This window comes from Saccopteryx leptura, chromosome 6 (assembly GCF_036850995.1).
Source record: "Saccopteryx leptura isolate mSacLep1 chromosome 6, mSacLep1_pri_phased_curated, whole genome shotgun sequence".
Lineage (NCBI taxonomy): Eukaryota > Metazoa > Chordata > Mammalia > Chiroptera > Emballonuridae > Saccopteryx > Saccopteryx leptura.
This window is the reverse complement of record NC_089508.1, coordinates 91,805,691-91,827,699: the sequence shown is the minus strand read 5'-3', so window position 1 is coordinate 91,827,699 and position 22,009 is coordinate 91,805,691. Positions and strand designations below refer to the sequence as shown.

The 22,009-nt window shown below is 41.0% G+C and overlaps 2 gene segments (V, D, J or C); both read right to left on the bottom strand.

Moving 5' to 3' along the window:
• The window catches only part of LOC136407918 (T cell receptor delta constant-like), a 52,545-nt gene extending 37,183 nt beyond the window's left edge, over positions 1-15,362 (bottom strand). The window contains exons 1-2 of the C gene segment in view: positions 15,246-15,362; positions 14,874-14,971 (exon numbers count right to left, since the gene is read on the bottom strand).
• The window catches only part of LOC136407917 (T-cell receptor alpha chain constant-like), a 499,087-nt gene that overhangs the window by 120,910 nt on the left and 356,168 nt on the right, over positions 1-22,009 (bottom strand).

Sequence of the window (22,009 nt, the reverse complement as noted above, 5' to 3'; positions counted from 1 at the left end):
CAAGCAATCGATTGCACTGAATGTTGAGTTGATTAGTGTGCGTAGGATAAAGTCTCAGATTTCATCACTGAACTCTCTATATACATTAACAATGTGTGGAAACTGGTAGAAATATATCCAAATGAAAATATAGTGTGTTCAGAGACCTGTTTAATCCTATCTCTTGCAGTCTGTATAAGACATAGAAAAAGATTTTCCTCTGTAGTCAGATTCACTTACTTTATCTTGAGCCTCCAGACTAACCCAAAATTATGCTGGCTTGTTCCAGGTTATTTTTGAGTAGACTAGGTCTTCCATAAATACATGGTAGCATGAGGAGTGATATTAGAACAAAAGTAGACCAGAGAGTTGGAGTTGTCTAAGATGACAATGTTTTCTTCTTTGATTGGAGACTTATGATCTGGACAACTCCCATTATAGTCCACAGAACTGGTGCATTCAAATCTTCACCCAGGATCTTCAGTGGATCCATATGTCCTGTAGAATCTAAGATTCAGTTCTGTGCCTTTGTAAGAGTGATATGGTGCTAGCCCAACCTTTTCCAATGGCAAAGATAGTGATGAAGTAGCTGGGCCTGGATTTAGGTAGAAACTTCCAAGTCTTTCTGAGACAGACACCTTCTAGAGTTATAATATCAATGCAGTTTAGGTGCAGTTCTAAAATGCTTCTGTGGGGACAAATATCAGAAAAAATGCTCCCAAATGGTACAAGGTGGTGTTAACTTTCAGGCTGGCACGGGTTGGGGTAAGACTAAGAAGTAAAACAGAAGTAGGAAGTGACCTGTTTTACATCATTTCCCTGTTGAGATGCAAATGATTTGGGAATGGTCATTGTTTGAGGGTGTAGGGCACAGGTGAGGGAGGTAATTTTTTAAATTGGAGGCCAGAGGATCAAAGATTAGAGAAAGATATTTAGAAACAAATACTGCAGGAGACACTAAATGAAGGATGGGGTATAGAACAATAACACTGAGAACATTTTTATGATGTGCTATCCCAAGGTAGCCCAAGCTCAAGCTCTTTGCTCCAGAGAGGTGCCTGAGATAACAGAGAAATGGAGGAGGAAATCTCTCCAAAGAGGTTTCTGAAGAAATAAAAAATTTAACTTGTACATTGACCTTATAATGGAAATGAGAATGCATAAGAAAGCCCTTTGGGAGTTAGCTTCAAAGAGAAATACTAGAAAATACAAATAAATCAGAGCAATTATAGAAAGAGAGGAAAATCCATGCTTAATGAATGGTCAGATGTAACATAGCTTGTAACATACAATTTTTCTATCACACTATTGATAACAACATTTCAGTGAACTTGGGGTTTGGATGTGTTGTGTTGGGTAACATTAATAGCAGCTGCTGTATTGTGTGAGTTCAATCAGGCGACACAGGGAACAATTAGTCCCATCCCTGATACTGTGTTTAGCAGAGTCTTTGGCTCAGAACACATTGAGATGTCTTGTGTTTTTCACATTTTGTTTTTTGAATGTTGTTCAGAACTGTTATACCTGAGGGCCTTTCCTTTTTTACCTCATGTATGTTAGATGTGTATGTATGACACCCTGTATTGGTGACACTGATGATTTATTTGTAAGCCATGCTTAAGACCTAATTAATATCAGTACCTCAGGTAGTTTACAAAATTGGATTCTGAGGCCAAAACATAGGAATATAGACTTCTTAGTCTTTTTCTTTCTCTCCCCAAATACAACCAGATAATCCTCTATCTGGTTACTTGGGAAACAAGCTACTTTTTTGAGAAAACGTTCTAAAGAGTTGCTTTAGAAAACTTAGGAAAATGTAAGACTAAAGACAAGCCACAGCCTGAAGCCCAAGCTGCTGACTTGAGCACAGATTGGAGAATGTTAACAGCCAAGAAATATGAGGTCTTTGGCTCTTTTCCCAGAACTACCAGGCTAAGACCTTGGCAGAAATTTAACAGGAAACTGAACTCAATTTGCATATCCTTTTATACATGGGAGATTAAAAGCTTCAACCTTGAGTGATCACAGTTTTTGAGAATCACGATGAGGCATTAAAGAGGAGGAGGAGTGTCCCATGGGAGATGAGCTGGAGGCGAAGCAAGGTAGGTGTGAGGTTAGCAATGACTTTCAATTCCCTTTGATTAATCATGAGTGTATTTCATTTAGTTCTTTTTTTGATTTTATCCTTATCGGGTCAAAGCTAGGGAAGAATCTGTGTTTCCCAATCTTGGGAACCTGTCAAATTTGATCTCCTTTGTCCCACAACTGCTTCCTTTTCATTCTTGCTGGGCAGAGGCCTATAGTTTATTAGTGCTGAAGGAACCTTAGAGATTATATAATTTAAACTCTCTATTGCACAAATGAGAATCTGGGGTTAAAGTGGTAAACTGACTTATCTAAAGTCACACAAAAAGAAGTAAGAGTTTTGATTATCAAACAATGTATTTTTTTTTCCCAACAGGCTGCTATCTCTTCTTAGCAGGTGGAAGTTTCCTTAGCTGTCAGAATGCTTTTGAGCACGTGGTTTGGAGCAGATGTCTTCACCATCTTCTCCCATCAGAACATGCACTTCTGGCATAGAGCTCTGATTCTCCAGTTTTGCTTTTTAGCTCCCCTGAATGAGCTATAGTTCTTTAATGGAAGAAGCCAGAAGACTAAAATGAGCTATTTATTCTTGGGTTTCACTTAGGCATTCACTTGTTTGTTTTTCTTGGTTAAACATTATAGTAAGAACTGATCCCACATAGACAGCATGGGCAGAATGATGATGGACAAATGCCATCCCTCACAGGTTAGTAACTCAACTTTATTGCTTCCTTTTTAAAAATGGGAAGAGATCTCTCTATTCCTAAAAGGGTACATTAATTAAATGTATCCTGAGACTAGGCAGGTCCTGGGGGAGAGCGTTGTCCAAAGTAAATGAGGCCAAGCTTTCTGAAAATTGAGACCTTTCCTTGCCCAGTTGTCTTAGACAGCTGAACCAGGTCTAGTACAAAAAGAGTTGGCATAAAAAATTTATTCTTCTTACAACTCCTGGTAAATATAAGACTGGCCTGAGCTATTTTCATCTGGTACAGACAAAGGGCAATGAAGACACAGTATATAATTGGAGGGCCAGACAATCACAATAATGAACTTGTCTTTGAGTCTCTCACTACCATTAGTGCAGGGAAATAATTTAGAGAGGTTGTCTGGGAAGAACATGCCTGTTGAGGTATTTTAGATATTTTTATGAAAAATGTACTGGCAGCAATTTGGATTTTTGTTTTAGAAAAGATGGTGGTGCTCATTGTCAGTGTTCCCTTTTATTCTATGTATTTTACTCTTTTTCTTTTCTGGGTAAAAACCCACTCTCCTTCAGACCATTAAGGATTGAGGGGAGTGAAGTGAAGTATTAGTATTATGGGGCACCTGCAGTGTACCAGTCACCCAGGTGTTCCAGGTGCTTCTAGCAATGATTTCATTTAATTCTTGTAATAACTCTACAAAGTAGGTGTTATTATTTCTATTTTATGAATGAAACAATAGAGGTTTAGAGAAGGTAAGCAACCTTGTTGAGGTCCCACATGAATAAATGTGGAGCTGTGATTCTTACCCATTTTTGTCTGATTCCAGAGCCCATGCTCTTACAACTACTAAAAGGACTTACACATTAAAACGCATTTAGTTTATAGGCCAAAATATATCTTTGAGACCAATTTTTTTTTTGTGTGTGTGGCAGAGACAGAGAGAGAGACAGAGAAAGGAACAGATAGGGACAGACAGACAGGAACGGAGAGAGATGAGAAGCATCAATTCTTTGTTGTGGCTCCTTAGTCTCCTTAGTTTTTCATTGATTGCTTCCTCATATGTGCCTTGATTTGTGTGTGTGGGGGGAGCTACAGCAGAGCGAGTGACCCCTTGCTCGAGTCAGCTACCTTGGGCTCAAGCCAACGACCTTTGGGCTCAAGCCAGTGACCATAGGGTCATGTTTAAGATCCCATGCGCAAGCCGGCAACCCCACGTTCAAGCCAGATGAACCTGCACTCAGTTTTTAACCTGGTTCCTCAGTTTCCCAGGCTGACACTATCTACTGTACCACCACTTGGTCAGGCTGTCTCTTACAATTTTTATCAATGCTTTCTCTTTTCTAGGGGTTCAGGCACTGAATCAGTTAGTAGATTTGGGGGACCATGAGAAATGCTAGGGACTCCTTAATGATCACCTGCAACACTTCTGGGTTTGACTTTGGACAACTCTAGATGAACTGGTACAACCAAGTCCCAGAAAGACCATGTAAATGTTTCCACTAGTCTTTTAGGGAATGTTAAGCATTACACATCTTCTATGGAGAGATTTGCTATCACCAGGAATAACATCAAAAAGTCAGTGATATTTACAAACCAACAGACTAAAACCTGAAGACTCAGCCTAGTATTATTGTGCTTTTACCACAGTGAACTATAGCAAAACTGAAGGGGAAACCTTTCTAGTGGGCAGAACAAAAAAAGAACCTGCATATACAATCAATGATCTTTATCTAGCTGGATCTCCCCATCACTGAATGTCCATCTTGATCAGACTTGAGACTATACTCTTATTCTCATGTGAAACACAATCTCTTCACTCTGCTCCTTTGAATTTTCTCAGTTTTTTCAACTTCCAATGTACTGCATTCAGAGCTGGTTGGGTCAATGGGTGAGAAAGGACCCAAAGGAATCAGTCTTGAGTGACCATTCCAGAAGTCCTGTGAGCAGAGGAATTGTTCTGAACAATGATGGGGTAGTTAGAAAGTCTAAATCACACCTGTTCCTCAGGTGCAGCTGTTTACCCATCATGGTTGTTTTTCTTAGTCCTTGACTTCTAAGACATTGGAGGAAAGAAAGAGCAAAACATGTAATCATGAAGAATTGAAAGAAAGATGGTAGTGGGTTTTTGCCTGGGTTCCAGATAACTACCATTTATAATCCTTCCCACATTTGCAGCTCCATGAAAACATCCTCATTGTGTTAACAAGTTTCATGGCACAATTTAACTAGGTATGTTTTCCTTTCTTAAATAGGTAGCAATATAGTTCAGACAGGTAAAATTACATACAAAAATAAACAAGTTTATTCACAAAAATATTAATATGTTTTGAACTTAAAAATAATAATATGAAGATTGTCCCTAACTTTGGCAAGGTTCTTTCACTGATCTTAAAATGAACAAGTTTAAAGATTTGGTCTCACCTGACCAGGTAGTGGTGCAGTGGATAAAGCGTTGGACTGGGATGCAGAGGACCCAGCTTCAAAACCCCAAGGTCGCTGGCTTGAGCACAGGCTCACCAGCTTGAGCACGAGGTCACTGACTTGAGTGTGGGATTATAGACATGACTCCATGGTCACTGGCTTGAGCCCAAGGTTGCTGGCTTGAGCCCAGGTCACTGGCTTGAGCCCAAGTTCATTGGCTTGAGCAAAGGGTCACTGGCTTGACTGAAGTCTCCTCCCTCCCCATCAAAGCACATATGAGAAAGCAATCAGTAAATAACTAAAGTGCCACAACAATGCATAGATGCTTCTCATCTCTCTCCCTTCTTGTCTGTCTGTCCTTTTCTCTCTCTTTCTTCGTTAGCTCTCTCGTTAAAAAAAAAAATTGTAAAAATTGTTGGGAGACAGTTGTCATAGTGTCTCCAAAAATGATGACTCCAGCATTACCATAGAGAAACAGCACAAGGAGGGTCAACCCAAGCAGACAGCACATTCTGGAGACTGAGGAAGGAAAAGTGCCCAAAGATACAACAGGGGCTATTGATCTTTTTGGATGCAATCTCTAAGGGTCATATCGTGGGGACCCAATAGGAAATAGTTCTCTTTGCATAGCTTCCTCTAATAGAATAGAGCCTACTGCCATCAGAAAGCGCTCTGGAAAGGTATTAGTTCCATTCTTTTGCTCACAGACATGATTTAAAAAAAACTTTTTATAAGCTCCAAAAAATAAAAACTCTTGAGTTGTGTGGTGCAACACCTTTGTAGCAGGCTGGCTAGGCTGTATCCAGGATTAGGCACTTACCAACACTATTACCCTGGGCAATGCCTTAACCTCTCCTTGCTTTGATTTCTTCATCGGTGCAATAGGGATAATTGTTGCAATGGGTAATCATGAAGATTAAACAAATCAAAATATGTAAACTACTTTGAACAGAGACTTGCATGTAGGAAAGTACCCTGTGACTGTAGGCCATCAGTTATTATTGTCAGTACATCTTTACAGTTGGTAATTTTCATTTTCAAGATTTCACTTTTAATTTAGTTCTTGCTGAAATTCTTCTTAGCTCATAGGTAATGGAGACGAATGGTCATAGTTACCAAGGGTGAACACTGGATGGGCCCTCAGCCTGTATCAGATCTAGCTTCTTTATTTTGTAAATGAGTATGAGGAGGTAAAATGATGGGTTCATGTTCTCACAGGGCCGAACTAGGTTATGAACACAAGTTCCAGCGGGTTTTTTTTCTATTGTGCAATAATTCTTCACATGCCTCAATTCAACATTGCCTACTTTTTAAAAGACTTACTCAGCATACCCTGGAGACATTCCTGGTCTGTGACTCTGTAGGAGGGGCTGGCCAGTGCTGAATGTAATAATATTGTCATTCTTATGATCTGATAACACCTCATTGGCTTTATGTTTCTTAACAGCACTGTCATATTGTTGACTTGTACTTATTTTGGAAAAGAAAGGGGAAGAGATTTTGTCTCTAAATGGAAGGCAGGCTCTGGCCATTGACCCATTCATTGCTTAGCAGAAAGGATCAGAGACACTGCCATGGGGACAAAAGTCAAGGAGTGAGGAGCAAGGTCTTTAATGAGTGGGGTTTATTTAGGTTGAGATGAGAAGGAAGGACCAGCCTTTCTTCTTTCACTCAGCTGTGTGTACTGAAGACCTGCTAAGTGTGATGCTAGGCAACCATCGGAATGCAAAAGGACCAAGGGCAGGGTTGAGATTTCAAGGACTTTCTTTAGAAAGAGGTACATAGTAAAGACTGAGCTCTCTGGAGTTCTTTAGGGCTCTATACTCCCACAACGAAGAAGAGACTTCTTACTCTTCAAGCCACAGAGGCACTCACTAGAAGGGGCTCAGCTTGGCTGGAAAGAGGAAGATTTTCCAGATGACTGGAGGGAAAAAACTACATAGCAGGGATATGAACTGAAAATACACCATGATACAGTGTTTCCCATGGCAACCAGATGTAGTGGAAAGAGTTCTTAACCAGGAGAGTTGGAAAACCTGTGCTATTTTGGCTTTGCCACTGACTGGTTGTGTGATGGTGGGAAAGTCACTTAATTTCTTCACTTCTCAGTCTTTGTATCTTCAATTGAGAAGATTGGACCAGGAGGTGATTAAAGTTTCTCAGTGTTTTAACACTTGTGTGTGTGTGTGTGTGTGTGTGTGTGTGTATGTGTGTGTGTGTAAAGGGTAGGGCTGTAAGGCTGAGGAGGATATCCTTCATATGAAAAAAATGTTGATGGTTTGGATGCTGATAAATGGACCAACTGTGAATTCATTTTTTTAAGTGAGAGGGGGAGACAGACAGATATACTCCTGCATGTACCCCAACTGGAATCTACTAGGCAAGCCCCCTACCGAGTGATGCTCTGCCCATTTGGGGCCACTGCTTGGCAACAAGCTATTTTTAGCTCTGAAGCAGAGAATACACAGCTGTCCTCAGCTCCCAGAGTCAACTTACTGGAACAAATCCAGCCACAGCTATTGGAAGGGAAGAGAGATTGAGAGAGAAGAGGAAGGGGGAGAGGTGGAGAAGCAGATGATCTCTTCTCCTGTGTGCCCTGACTGGGAATTGAACCTGGGACATCCACATGCTGGGCCAATGCTTTACCACTGAGCAAACTGGCCAGGGCCTGTGAACTAATTTTTAAGCTTAGTTGGACTACAGAGGAGTCATATCTCTGATTTAACTTGCAGTGTCTGTTATACTGACCCCTTTGTGGTTCTCTGTGTCCTTATAAACTTGGTGCACAAAACCCTTCCTTTCCTCTTTAGGCAGCTGGGGCAGTTCATCTTCTATCTCAGTCATGATTACAACATGTGCTATGCAAACACAGTCTAGGCCTTTATGAAAGAGGAGGCCTTTGACACGACTTCTGACAACATAGACTTTTTTCCTTGGCATGGTTCCGTGGATGCTGACTTTCCTTCTCACTGCCTCTGAGTCATACTGCTCGCTCTGTCAGGTGCCATGTGAAGATGGAAACCACCTCAGCACACCCAGAAGTCTTGGAGGATAAATCTCTAAAGCTTTGCTAGGAACTGTGAGGGCACTCCAGCTTTCTCCACAGGTACTCCACATTCCCTGGGTTTTTTTGAGGTGAATACTTGCTTTATTGCTGTGTCCCAGTCTATTGGGACAATTTCTAGGAGACACATTGGTCTGAAAGTGTAGATGAGGCTGCTGATTCTCTCCTAAGGCTACTGAAATGGGTTCATCTTGAAGGTCTGCGTCAGAAAGGAGTCATCCAATTTGTATATACAGCACTCCTTCTATGGTTGGGAAGAAACACTCATCAATTCACAGAGGTGGTCCTGTAAGTGGGGAGAGAAGGCAAAGGGCTCAGTGTTACATATGCCCTACTCCATTTGTCAGCAATCAATTCTACCATCTTTCATTTCACGTTCTAAGTTTTGGCATTTTTAGGACTGCTTCTTCCTCATTTTGTGCTAGTCTGAAGTATTTGGGAAAGAGCTCTCAGCTAGATAAGAAGAAAAAACTATTGTTTATTCCCCCAAGTTACAGAAAAGCTGGTGCTATTATGTGTCATAAAGTGGAACATAAAAATATTATTTCTAATAGAAAAGTCTGGAAAATACTCAGACTCCAAAAATATATTACCACCCCTGCCTGCCTCCAAGCCTTTGTTAAGATGTGACCTCATTACAGCCTTTTTTGACCACCTGATTTAAAATAGTTATTTTCTCCACACCCCCCTGACAGCATGATCTATCCCCGCTAACATGTATTTTACTTTGTAATAATTTTCACTAAAATAAACTCATGGGCTTCTTAGCACTATATTCCCAGTATATCTAGAAAGGTACCTGGTGCATAGTAGGTGCTTAATAAATTGTTATTGAATAAATAACCAAATGTCATTATAGGAAAGCAATTTTAACTGCTAAAAGTCTATACTTTGCATTATTCTTCCTTAATAATTTGTTGCCTTAGCAATATATTTATACTGACATTTCTTTTTCTGAAAGTTATAAATATTCATGAGATTTTGTCCTTAAGCCAGAAAAAAATAATTTAAACTTTCTTATTCTCCTGCATGTGTACTGGTAAACAGAAAACTTATGGCCATTAAATTTCTTATTTAAACACAGAGTTTGAGAACCTGCCTTATTTAAATTAATAGAAACAACTGCATTTTGGCTCGTTTTCCTTTGTTCTGTCACCAGGTTTTTTAACATCTGGAGGCTCCAAGGATAGGTTTTTCTGTTTCTGGTTGAAGATCTTGTTGAGTTTTGGGGGAGATTTATTGGTATCGTTTCCTACCGCGCCATTACGCTGACGTCATCTCTCACCAGGTTTTTTAAAATTGAGAATGGCATGCTGAGTGGCACACTCCTCCTGGGAGCCCTTGAGAATCCTGGGTGTGCGTTCAGAGGACTCCTTTGGGGTTTGACACACGCTCCCGTCTGTGTTACTATCCATAAGTGTTTGTGTATGTGTGAACTGCTAAAAAAAAACCCCAAGAACCCAGAGAGTCTGCATTCTTGAAGGATGCCAAAATCACCTGGTGATGGTAAATGTGAGAGGGTGAGAGGGAGTTAGGAATTACTCTTTTGTTTAACAAAATGTGTTATTGTGGCTTTGGGTTATGAAGTAGCTTGCCCCAGCAGGTTTGTTTGGAGAAAAAGTTTGCAAAATTCCTTTATGAAATAAAGTAAAAATGTTCAGATTTTCCTCTGATAGTCCAAGCCTCAGGGCCGGGGGCCTTGGGATTAAAAGAGAAAAGGTGGTGAATGGAGAAATCCTGCTATCTTCCCCATTTTACCTCTGCCTTGGAGGGATGTGAGGGAACACAGAAGCATTGATATCCACTCTCCAAGAGTAAGTTATCTGGTGAGTACTCTATTAGCAACCCTTCAGACAATCTTGTTATAGTCAATAGCATTTTGCTAGTGGATAGATGAGGTTTAGAGAAAGCATCTCAGAGGGCAGTGGTAGCACCAGTCTTGTGCACTCTGCATTCCCAGCATCCAGCAGTGTCGCGTACGTAGTACTCACTCCTTAATTACTTCACCTCCTGTTCATTCAGTACATTTGTTGGGTGCCCATTGTGTGTCAGAACTTATTCTAAGTGCTGGAATGAAGGTAATGAACAAAGCAGACAAAAGCCCTTCCTTGTGGAGCTGTATTCCAGTGGAAAGCTAGACAACAAATAAATAAGCTAATAATCTATATAACACATCAAATGGTGATAAATGCTGTGGAGGACAATAAAGCAGAAAGGAGGGATGATATTTGCTGGAGAAATGAATGAAGTGCCTTAACCCCCTTCCCTCTCCCCAAAATCAGAGATGCATAATTCTGTCATTTCCATTATTATTATGGGGGGAATGTGCAATGTGTTGAATTGAAAAAGAGTAAGAAAGAAGCCTCGACTCTGGAGATTCTTTACCTCATCACTGTGGACAATTTATTAGACAGCACTTCCTGTCTGAGACACTGTAGCAGGCTCAGACCCTCCTTAAAGTGAAGAAATTTCGATTTGAACTCAAATCTCTCCTTTGCATAAGGGCTTCTGCACTTTAATTTACCGCAGTGTTTTATGGGGTTAGTTTGCTCTTTTTGAATGAAGAGAGCTGTGGAAAACAGATCTTGAGGACTTTTGCTGCCTTGGGATAAGTGATAATAAAACAGAGAAAATAGAAGAGACCAATTTATACACTTTGCCTCATCGTACCAATATGGATGGAAGGTAAAATCAACAACTCTATGGATCTGTCAGAGACCCTGGATTTTCTCCAGCTCTCATCCCACTAGTCCTAGACCTCTGGAGCTGCCATTCTAGGCAGACCCCTGAGAAGGAAAGGAGAAAGCGGTGAATGTCTTAGTGCCCCAGAGACTCTAGGGAGTCCAGTAAGGTACTGCTTTTGACAAGCATCATAAAGGAGAGATATGCAGGTCATTTCCCATGCCATGGCCCCCAAAAAGCTACTGACCTAGGGGTGGTGTTCAGGATTGTAAGTGTCAGGGGGTTGGGTAGAGGCTATATTCCTTTAGCCAAGGGAGTGGACATCTCCAGAGAGCAGTCTGGAAGCTGAAATTTTAACTAGTGGTTTTAAAGGAGGGGAGGGAGAATTAGGAGGTGGAAGGAATCAGATATTTCTAGCCCACCCCCTCTTCTGGGCAATAGCCGGGGAATCAAAGGCAACCTCTGCATCACACAGATGCCTGGACTTCACACATTTGTTTCCAGATGTCCTTTGATTCTGATATTGTTGCAGGTGATGTATTTCTTTAGTACATCCAGTGTCAAGACAGACAGCCTTCAACTCAGATCCAATCCCTGGTTCTGCTTCTGTAATCTCCGGGAAGTACCCAGCCACTTTGAGGCTCAGCATTCTCGTCTGTAAGAAGGAGCTGAGAATAACATCATGAGATTGTCATGAGGATTAAGTGAATCTACACCTGCAAGGTGGTTGCATCTTGTTGGCACACAGTAGTTTAGTTTACTTTCTCCACAATTATTTCATTGCATAATTTGTTCTTTCTTGTAGGAAATATTTATTGAACAGCTATATATTCCATGCTATTTACTTGCTTTCTATTGCTAGCTTTTTATGACAATGTGAGGTTGGAACTTTTATTATTATCACCATTTCAAAGATAAAGAGATACAGATGATTTTAGAAGACAGTGTTGAAGCTTATGTCAGGATCACAAAATCTGTTAAAAAACATAGGTGGGTCACCTGGGGCCCCTAGTTCATTGTCTCAGTTTCTTGACAGACAGTCACAGAGCATCAGTTTGAACAGGTCTGGTGGCGAGGGCACAGCCCCTGTTGCTCCTTATTTCTGATATATCTTGGAGATGCCCTTCTCTGTGGTTCCCCCATTCTCTTGAATCACATGCTGTGCTCTCCAGCACTGACTCCAAAGCCAGAAACCTGTCAACCTCCCTTACTAGCTGTGGAAATTTGGGAAAGTATTTTAGCTTTTCTGTGCCTTTGTGTCCTCATTTGTAAAATGGGGATAATAATAGAAATGTATTATATAGTTGTTGAGAGGATTAAATGATAGAATACATGTAAAGTACTCAGAATAGTACCTGGCATATAGTAAGCCCTCAACACCTGTAATAACAGCTAACATACAGTTTTATGGATTTGTCCAGATATTTTTCCTCTTTCTCTTCAAACACATCTTCCCTGGTCTCTGTCAGAGGACCCAGTGAGTCTCTTCCGAGGAGTCCATATTATAAATCTTATAATATCATGGTACCAAAACTTTGCCAACATCTGCATAACCAGTTTCCAAAAGTCATTCTTTTTACCAATGTCATGATTTCAAACTGGGAGAAGAATTATACCTTTTCAATCTTGAAGAGGCACTTCATTTTCCTGTCTGGCACATGTTCAAAGAAGAACAGTAAGATATGAATAGCAGGGCTGAATGAGTCATGACAGGGCCTGTGTGGTAACTTGGATACATTCCAGGAAGGTTGGGTCCAAACTCCCTTCCCAGAATGTAGGGCTCAGGGTCCCTGTTTTGGATGGGGACCTGAGAACCTGATTTTGTCCAAGGGCAGAGACAATATTCAGAGCCTTTAGACAGTTTCATCAAAGAATCTATCCAACAGGGTGGAACAGTGAGGTAGAAGTGAGGTACAGGCCTGTGTTGGGATCAGGACACAGACAGAGGGAGTGGGTTTGAGATGGAGAGTTGAAAAGACAGATTCCCTGAAACGTAGTTGTTTGGAGAGATAAATGATAAGAGCTCATGGGGTCATGGCTAAATGCACAGAATAATTGCACATTATAACTATATATTATTGTATATATGTAGTATGTATATATATATGCACACATATATAGCTCTATCACCTATCATCTATTTATCTATCTATCTATCATCTATCATCTATCTATGAGTGGAAGGTCAAATAGAATCATGAGAGAAGGAAAGCTTGGGAATATTCCTTTTTTTTAATTTTTATTTTTCCCGAAGTGAGAAGTGGGGGTACAAAGGCGGGGCAGATAGACAGACTCCCGCATGCGCCTGACCGGGATCCACCCCGCATGCCCACCAGAGGGTGATGCTTGACCTCTCTGGGGCATCGCTCTGCTGCAATCTGAGCCATTCTAGCGCCTGAGGCAGAGGCCATGCAGCTATCCTCAGCACCGGGGCAAACTTTGCTGCAATGGAGCCTTGGCTGAGGGAGGGGAAGAGTGAGATAAAGAGAAAGGGTGGAGAAGCAGATGGGCGTTTCTCCTGTGTGCCCTGGCCAGTAATCGAACCTCGACTTCCACATGCCGGGCTGACGCTCTACCACTGAGCAAACCGGCCAGGGCCAGGAACACTCTTGTTGAAACAATGAGGAGTCCTGACTGGAACCAACTGTGTGTGTCTGGCAAACTTGTTAGCCTTTTTTGTACATCTATGGAAAACACATGTTGATTAGAAAGGTTATAGAGAAAGTTATTCCCTAGACATTGCTTGAAGTAGCCTAAAGAGGCTTAGGAAAATTTTTATTTTAAATTAAAAAATATTTTCAACTTTATTGATGTGCAATAAATTGCACATATTTATAATGCACAGTTTGATCCATTTTTGTTTACTTGTATATCCAGAAACCATCATCATAATGAAGATACTGAACATATCCATCACTAACAAAAGTTCCAATGAAGTCTTTTATAAGGTGAATGTAAATATTCTAGACAAGTCCAGAAGGAAAACCACAGGTTCAGCCTCAGAATAGGCAGTCAATCATCTAAATCTGGAAAAGTACATTAAGATAAAAGTGGAGTTTAAATTGAGCTGTCCACAGAAGGGTAAAGAAGAAATTCACCAGGTTTTATTTCTAGCACATATAGAAGATGTAAAGAGGTAGAGAGGAAGGGAGGTCGACAGGCCATATTCAGTCAGTAATCATCAAAACAATACAGAATGCCAAAGATTGAGTTTTGCCTTCTATGTTGGGCAAGATGGCATGCAGTGCATACTGTTGATATTGATATTGAAGTCTCCCCCTTTCCCAACTCTCCCTCTTCCAGAACAGCTAGATTCAGGGTGTATATGGTTGGTGAGAAACTGGACTCCCATCACCTATAGTCATACTTTGGTTAGTGCCCCTTTAATCTATGACCTAAGCACTTTGGATGTGTGGCCAAATCTTTTATGAAGCTTCAAAACAAACAAACACCATAAAAACCAAAACCAACCTGTTAAGTATGTATATTGAATGCTACAACTCCTAACTTTGGCTCTGTCTCTCCCCTTTCTTGTCCCACAGTTGGCTATATTTTCCTGGAGGTTACCTATCTGAGTGTGAGTGGTTGAGCCTGAAGGAAAGGCAGTGATGCCAGCTTTCTCTGACCCCCATTTATTAAGCTATTTATTAAACAACAAATCATGATCTTGTTGGAATTGCTGTTCTACACAGCTCTGTGGTTTTTGAGTTGCTCAGAAGTAGGCCAGCAGCAGGGTGGTAGTCGCTGGCACAGTAGTAATATCCTTCATCTCTCTCTGATGCTTGAAGGATTGTAAGCACAGCTTGGTTTTTTGATTCATCAATGGTAGCTTGGAACTTATTCAGGAAACCAGGGCCATACATGCTCCCTTCTCGGTGTATGAAAGTCATTGTGTTACCCTGGGTCTTCCTATACCAGCTAATGTAGTAGTTACTGACCATTTCTCCTTCCATGGAGCACCTGAGGGTGGCAGACTCCCCAAAGAACACAGTCACTCCTGGGGCTTGAGACACCAACACCACAGCCGACATGGCTCCTTAGAGAAAAGACATGAGAGGGGCTCAGTAAGGACTGGGGCTGAGATCATTGAGTAAGAGGCACTGTCCATAAGCTCCAGACCCTGGCATTCTTGATGCCTCATAGCTGCTCAGACTTACTTAGTTGAGGTTCCAGGATCTGCTTTACCTGCCCAGAAGAGTGTAAGATGGATGAGCGAGCAGGTCCTCTGCATGGCTCCACTTGGGACAGCTCTGTCTCCCAACTCACCCTCTGCCTGGTCCCTCTGCCTTTCCTACCCAGATCTACCTTACCTTCCAAGAAGAGGGTGAGATGGATGAGTGAGCAGGTCCTCTGCATGGCTCCATTCAGGGATAGCTCTGCCTCCCAACTCACTCTCTTCCTGGTCCCTCTTCTGAGCTAACACCTTCTCTGTGACACATTTATGCCTGAGGAAACCAGCCCCTGTTGGCTGCTGTTCTGTTCCCCAAGAAGAGTTTCTGCCAATCACAGAAGTTTCACCGAGCCTGTAGCTTGTTACTGGGATGACGATACCACCTTCAAGATTGATATTGTGGTTCAGATAAGTAAGGACAATTGAGAAAATGCTAAGACAGCTTATTTGATTGATAACAAGGTTTCTGCTTCCTACTATGAAAGTTAAGTTTGATATTATTGCTCCCTTTTCATGTTAGATGTACTTGTTATATGCTCTGTGGTGATGTCACAGTTAATGCCAAGAATTATTGAAATTTACAGCTGTAATCAAAAGAACCATCGAAAAAGGGGATCATGGACTTCTGGTGTTGCAATGATTTCTGTGTTTACTGCCAACTGCCTCCAGGCAAAGTTGGATAAGGGTGACTCACCCAAGTGTAAAAGAGCAAGCCGATAAAGTATTGTCTCCAAATTTGAGCCAGCTTCCTGATCTTTATTGAGCTCATCTATCTTTTCTGAAGATAAATCACCTATGTTGAATTACACAGAGACAAATATTATAAAAAACTTAGAAACCACCACTACTTTCCAGTCTACAACAGCCTGAATTTATATTTTCAAAACAGAGGCATGCTTAAACTTTTGGAACCTATACTTCTGAATTTCAAGAAAAATACTATATGAAATTTTTAAATAAACAGGCAAATTAATAATGGAAACTAGAAGGTACAGCAGAAGCTTGGCAGGGGGTCCCTTGATACAGAAAGAAACAGGAGTGAAGGCAGCATCCAACATCTGAGGATGGGTGCATGACCTAAATTCCCATGCCGGTGGAGGAAAGACCCACCTAAACTGTCTTGTTTCCTCCCATGTGACTTGGACCAGACTGGCCTTAAGAAATTCAGATAGAAGCAAGCTCAAGTTTGCTTGACCTCATGGTTGTTGCTCTCCCTTCCCTTAAGTTATCTCATTTACCCTACTGCCCATTTCACCATCATTCCTAGAGGACCATTGGCAAGTACTCAAGGTAGTCACATTTTTTGAAATGACAAATTCCATCATCAGTATGTACTGGTTGGACACGATGATGCCCACTCTCTATAGTTCTTTAAAAGTGGCTGAGGGCAGCTTCTCTGGACTTGCATTCATAATCTTTTGGCACAGTCTATGATCTAGTCATTTTTACTATGTACCAGACCCTGAAGATTCACTGAAAAATGACAGATGTGATCCCTCCTCTTATGGAACTTATGTTTTAGCATGGGACCTAGTCATCACTTAATGCATAATTTGCATAATGAATTCCTCCACTGCAGCCATGATAAGAACTTTGTAGAAGCAGAAATATTATGAGAGCATATTATTGGGGCCAGGATCTTGTAAGGGAAAACTTCCCTAAAGAAGTGATTTTGCAGATGAGATTCAAAAGCAAAAGTAACCCAGCTATGCTAGATGGTGTTATTTTGTCCCTTAGGTCTACTCTGCTTCTTATTCTAGGAGTCTGACCTTAATGGACAACATCTACCTGGTTCCCTTGATCTCTGGTATCCCATTTAGTTTGGCCAGTGGGACGTACCATCAGCAAACCGGAGAGAAGGAGGAGAGTGAAGTAGGGTGTTATTACCCCACATTCTTTCCTGCCACGCTGCAGATCAGCAGAGGCTGCTTTCATCTACTGGAGGCTACAGCTTCTCTCCTACACCTGCAGCACCCAGGAAAAGCTCCTCTATGCCATGCTTCAAGCTTAGGCTGGTAGTGACTTCTTTGTTTTCAGACTCAGGACGTTTCACTATCTTTTTTTCGGTTTCCCACAACCCAGCTGCATTAGTTTCCTATGGCCATCTCAGAAGCACCACAAACTGGGTGGCTTAAAACAATGGAAATGCAATGTTTCACAGTTCTGAAGGTTAAAAGTTCAAAATCAAGGTGTCAGCAGGGTCACACTTCTTCCGAAACGTGTAGGGGAATCCTTCCTTGTCCCTTCCTAACTTCTGGGGGTTTGCTGACATCTTTGGTGTTCTTGGGCTTGGCTTGTGGTTGTATCACTTCAGTCCCTATCTTCCAGGTCACAAGGTGTTCTCTCTGCCTCTCAGTCTTCACATGATCACTTCTCATAAAGATGTCAGTCATATTGTATTTGGGGTCAACCCTATTCTAGTCTGACCTCATCTTTACTAATTATGTCAATTTCAATGACCTTATTTTCAAATAAGGCCAATTTATAAGATATTGAAGTTGAAAACTCTGAGTGATTTTTTTTTTTAGGAACATAATTTAAACCATAACACTTGTCCACACCTTCGCTCATTTCATTAGAGTCTCTTGAATCACCACTTCAAGAAGACCCTCTGTCTCCTGCTGGGATTCTGCCTGACATACCAGGTATAAAGGGGCATGTGTAGGGAAAGATTAGTAAAAACTGAGGACATGTAAAGAAAAAGCCCCAAGGCAGGAGGAAATGCTATGGGCTTAAAGCTGCACTAATATCAAAAAAACAAATTAGCTGGGTTCAAAGAATCCTATCTTCCTAGATAATTACTGTTGAACTCTCACAAATTATTCAGGAAGTCATTCTGAAAAATCCCAAGAATGTGCTTATGTTTATGATGGTGATTTATATCTGACAGAGGTTAGAGGCAATTTTAAGAGTTGATTGCTAATGGACTAAAAAAACCTCCCTCTAGGTCTGACTAAGAGTGAGTTAGCATTAATAATAAATCAAAGGCAGAGGTAGAAGACAGTAGTGGGAAGAAACCAGCTATGATCTTGTGAAAGCTTAGGGCAGAGCATGGCTAGAAGCCACGCCATGTCTGGTCTGGGAGAGTCAAGACCTGCTGCAGACACCTTGGCCTCCTGATCACATGGTTGGAGAAAGATGAAACTTGAACACAAATGTAGCCTATCTTGGGGCGCTCAGGTGGAAGGTAGAAAAGTGTGCCAGGGCCCTTGGATGTCACCTTTCTCAGGCTCCAGACGGGCTCTGTTCCCTGTACTGATTCTTTCTATACCAAGGCCAGCAATTAGGCCATGACTTTCTATGACCTGTACTTTCTATGTCTGTACTTTCATATGATTTCTGAGGAGAACTAATGTTTCTTTTCAGTGTTTGAGGAATAAATGAGGTGGTATCTGCAAACACTTGGCTCACTTCTGGGCTATTTGTTAATTTCCTCCTTCTTTGATATCTTTTTTATAAAAACAAGGATACCTGAGAGGAGAGACAAAAGTGGTTCAGGGAGGTTAATCCATCCTTCCCCATAACCCCCATCAGCTTCCTTTTTTTTTTTATATTTTTCTGAAGCTGGAAATGGGGAGAGACAGTCAGACAGACTCCCGTATGCGCCCGACTGGGATCCACCCGGCACGCCCACCAGGGGCGACGCTCTGCCCACCAGGGGGGGATGCTCTGCCCCTCTGGGGCGTCACTCTGTTGCCTGGGGCAGAGGCCAAGGAGCCATCCCCAGCGCCTGGGCCATCTTTGCTCCAATGGAGCCTCAGCTGCGGGAGGGGAAGAGAGAGACAGAGAGGAAGGAGAGGGGGAGGGGTTGAGAAGCAGATGGGCGCTTCTCCTGTGTGCCCTGGCCGGGAATCGAACCTGGAACTTCTGCACGCCAGGCCGACGCTCTACCACTGAGCCAACCGGCCAGGGCAGCTTCCCATTTTTTGACATCTTCCCAATTTTAGGTTGTGAAAATGGAGTCTCAAGACAAGTTCCTGAGGCATCTTTCAGTGAGATTGTTACCGCTCAGTACCTCAATTGTAGGCAATTCTGGAGTTGCCTTTGTATATAATACTGCCTCACACTTGTTATTTGGTCTGTCTTTATCACCTGTGTTATCCTCCCAAAGCACCTTGTGGAACTCATACTGTTTCTCGAAAGTGCTGACTGAAGTGTAATGATTTCTTCTGTCTACAGGATGTCTGACTCGAATGTGAGTGGCTCTCTATAACATACAAGCAGAGCAAAGGAAGACCAGTGAAGAACTCATTCCCAAGATCATGGCCACAAGAAGGATCCCAGGTCTCTGAGTTGTGGCTTTAAAGATAAATTGTATTATAGGAACTTCTGTTCCCTTCAGCCTGACCAGGCAGAAGAGGGTTAAGAAAGACATTGCTAATCCTGATACATAGATTGCTAAGAGCACTTTCTGCTTTTCTTTTCTTTTTTTTTTTTTTATTTTATATAATTTTATTTTTTTAATGGGGTGACATCAATAAATCAGGATACATATATTCAAAGATAACAAGTCCAGGTTATCTTGTCGTTCAATTATGTTGCATACCCACCACCCAAAGTCAGATTGTCCTCTGTCACCTTCTATCTTGTTTTCTTTGTGCCCCTCCCCACCCCCTATCCCTCTCCCATTCCCCCCTCCCCCCCTGTAACCACCACACTCTTGTAAATGTCTCTTAGTTTCACTATTATGTCCCACCTACGTATGGAATAATACAGTTCCTGTTTTTTTCTGATTTACTTATTTCGCTTCGTATCATGTTATCAAGATCCCACCATTTTGCTGTAAATGTTCCGATGTCATCATTTCTTATGGCTGAGTAGTATTCCATAGTGTATATGTGCCACATCTTCTTTATCCAGTCTTCTATTGAAGGGCTTTTTGGTTGTTTCCATGTCCTGGCCACTGTGAACAATGCTGCAATAAACATGGGGCTGCATGTGTCTTTATGTATCAATGTTTCTGAGTTTTGGGGATATATACCCAGTAGAGGGATTGCTGGGTCATAAGGTAGTTCTATTTTCAGTTTTTTGAGGAACCACCATACTTTCTTCCATAATGGTTGTACTACTTTACATTCCCACCAACAGTGTATGAGGGTTCCTTTTTTCTCCACAGCCTCTCCAACATTTGCTGTTACCTGACTTGCTAATAACAGCTAATCAAACAGGTGTGAGGTGGTATCTCATTGCCGTTTTGATTTGCATTTCTCTAATAGCTAAAGAAGATGAGCATCTTTTCATATATCTGTTGGCCATTTGTATTTCTTCCTGGGAGAAGTGTCTGTTCATATCCTCTTCCCATTTTTTTATTGGATTGTTTGTTTGTTTGTTGTTGAGTTTTATGAGTTCTTTGTATATTTTGGATATTAGGCCCTTATCTGAGCTGTCGTTTGAAAAAATCATTTCCCATTTAGTTGGCTTTCTGTTTATTTTGTTATCAGTTTCTCTTGCTGAGCAAAAACTTCTTAGTCTGATGTAGTCCCATTCATTAATTTTTGCCTTCACTTCTCTTGCCATTGGAGTCAAATTCATAAAATGCTCTTTAAAACCCAGGTCCCTGAGTTGAGTACCTATGTCTTCTTCTATGTACTTAATTGTTTCAGGTCTTATGTTTAGATCTTTGATCCATTTTGAGTTAATTTTTGTACAGGGGGAGAGACTGTAGTCCAGTTTCATTCTTTTGCATGTGGCTTTCCAGTTTTCCCAGCACCATTTATTGAAGAGGCTTTCTTTTCTCCATTGTGTGTTGTTGGCCCCTTTATCAAAAATTATTTGACTATATATATGTGGTTTTATTTCTGGACTTTCTATTCTGTTCCATTGGTCTGAGTGTCTATTTTTCTGCCAATACCATGCTGTTTTGATTGTCGTGGCCCTATAATAGAGTTTGAAGTCAGGTATTGAAATGCCCCCAGCTTCATTCTTTTTCTTTAGGATTGCTTTGGCTATTCGGGGTTTTTTATAGTTCCATATAAATCTGATGATTTTTTGCTCTATTTCTTTAAAAAATGTCATTGGAAGTTTGATGGGAATTGCATTAAATTTGTATATTGCTTTGGGTAATATAGCCATCTTGATTATATTTATTCTTCCTAGCCAAGAACAAGGTATATTCTTCCATCTCATTATATCTTTCTCGATTTCCCTTAACAATGGTTTATAGTTTTCATTATATAAGTCCTTTACATTCTTTGTTATGTTTATTCCTAAGTATTTTATTTTTTTTGTTGCAATCGTGAAGGGGATTATTTTTTTGAGTTCCTTCTCAGTTGTTTCATTGTTGGCATATAGAAAGGCTATTGACTTCTGTATGTTAATTTTGTATCCTGCGACCTTACTGTATTGGCTTATTGTTTCTAGTAGTCTTTTTGTGGATTCTTTGGGGTTTTCGATGTATAGTATCATATCATCTGCAAAAAGTGATACCTTTACTTCTTCTTTTCCGATATGGATGCCTTTTATTTCTTTGTCTTGTCTGATTGCTCTGGCTAGAACCTCTAGTACCACATTAAATAAGAGTGGAGAGAGTGGACAACCCTGTCTTGTTCCTGATTTAAGGGGGAAAGCCTTCAGTTTAGTGCCATTTAATATGATGTTAGCTGATGGTTTATCATATATGGCCTTTATCATGTTGAGATATTTTCCTTCTATACCCATTTTGTTGAGAGTCTTAAACATAAAATTGTGTTGTATTTTATCGAAAGCCTTTTCTGCGTCTATTGATAAGATCATGTGGTTTTTGTTCTTTGTTTTGTTGATATGGTGTATTACGTTAACCGTTTTACGTATGTTGAACCATCCTTGAGATTCTGGGATGAATCTCACTTGATCATGATGTATTATTTTTTTAATATGTTGTTGTATTCGATTTGCTAGTATTTTGTTTAGTATTTTAGCATCTGT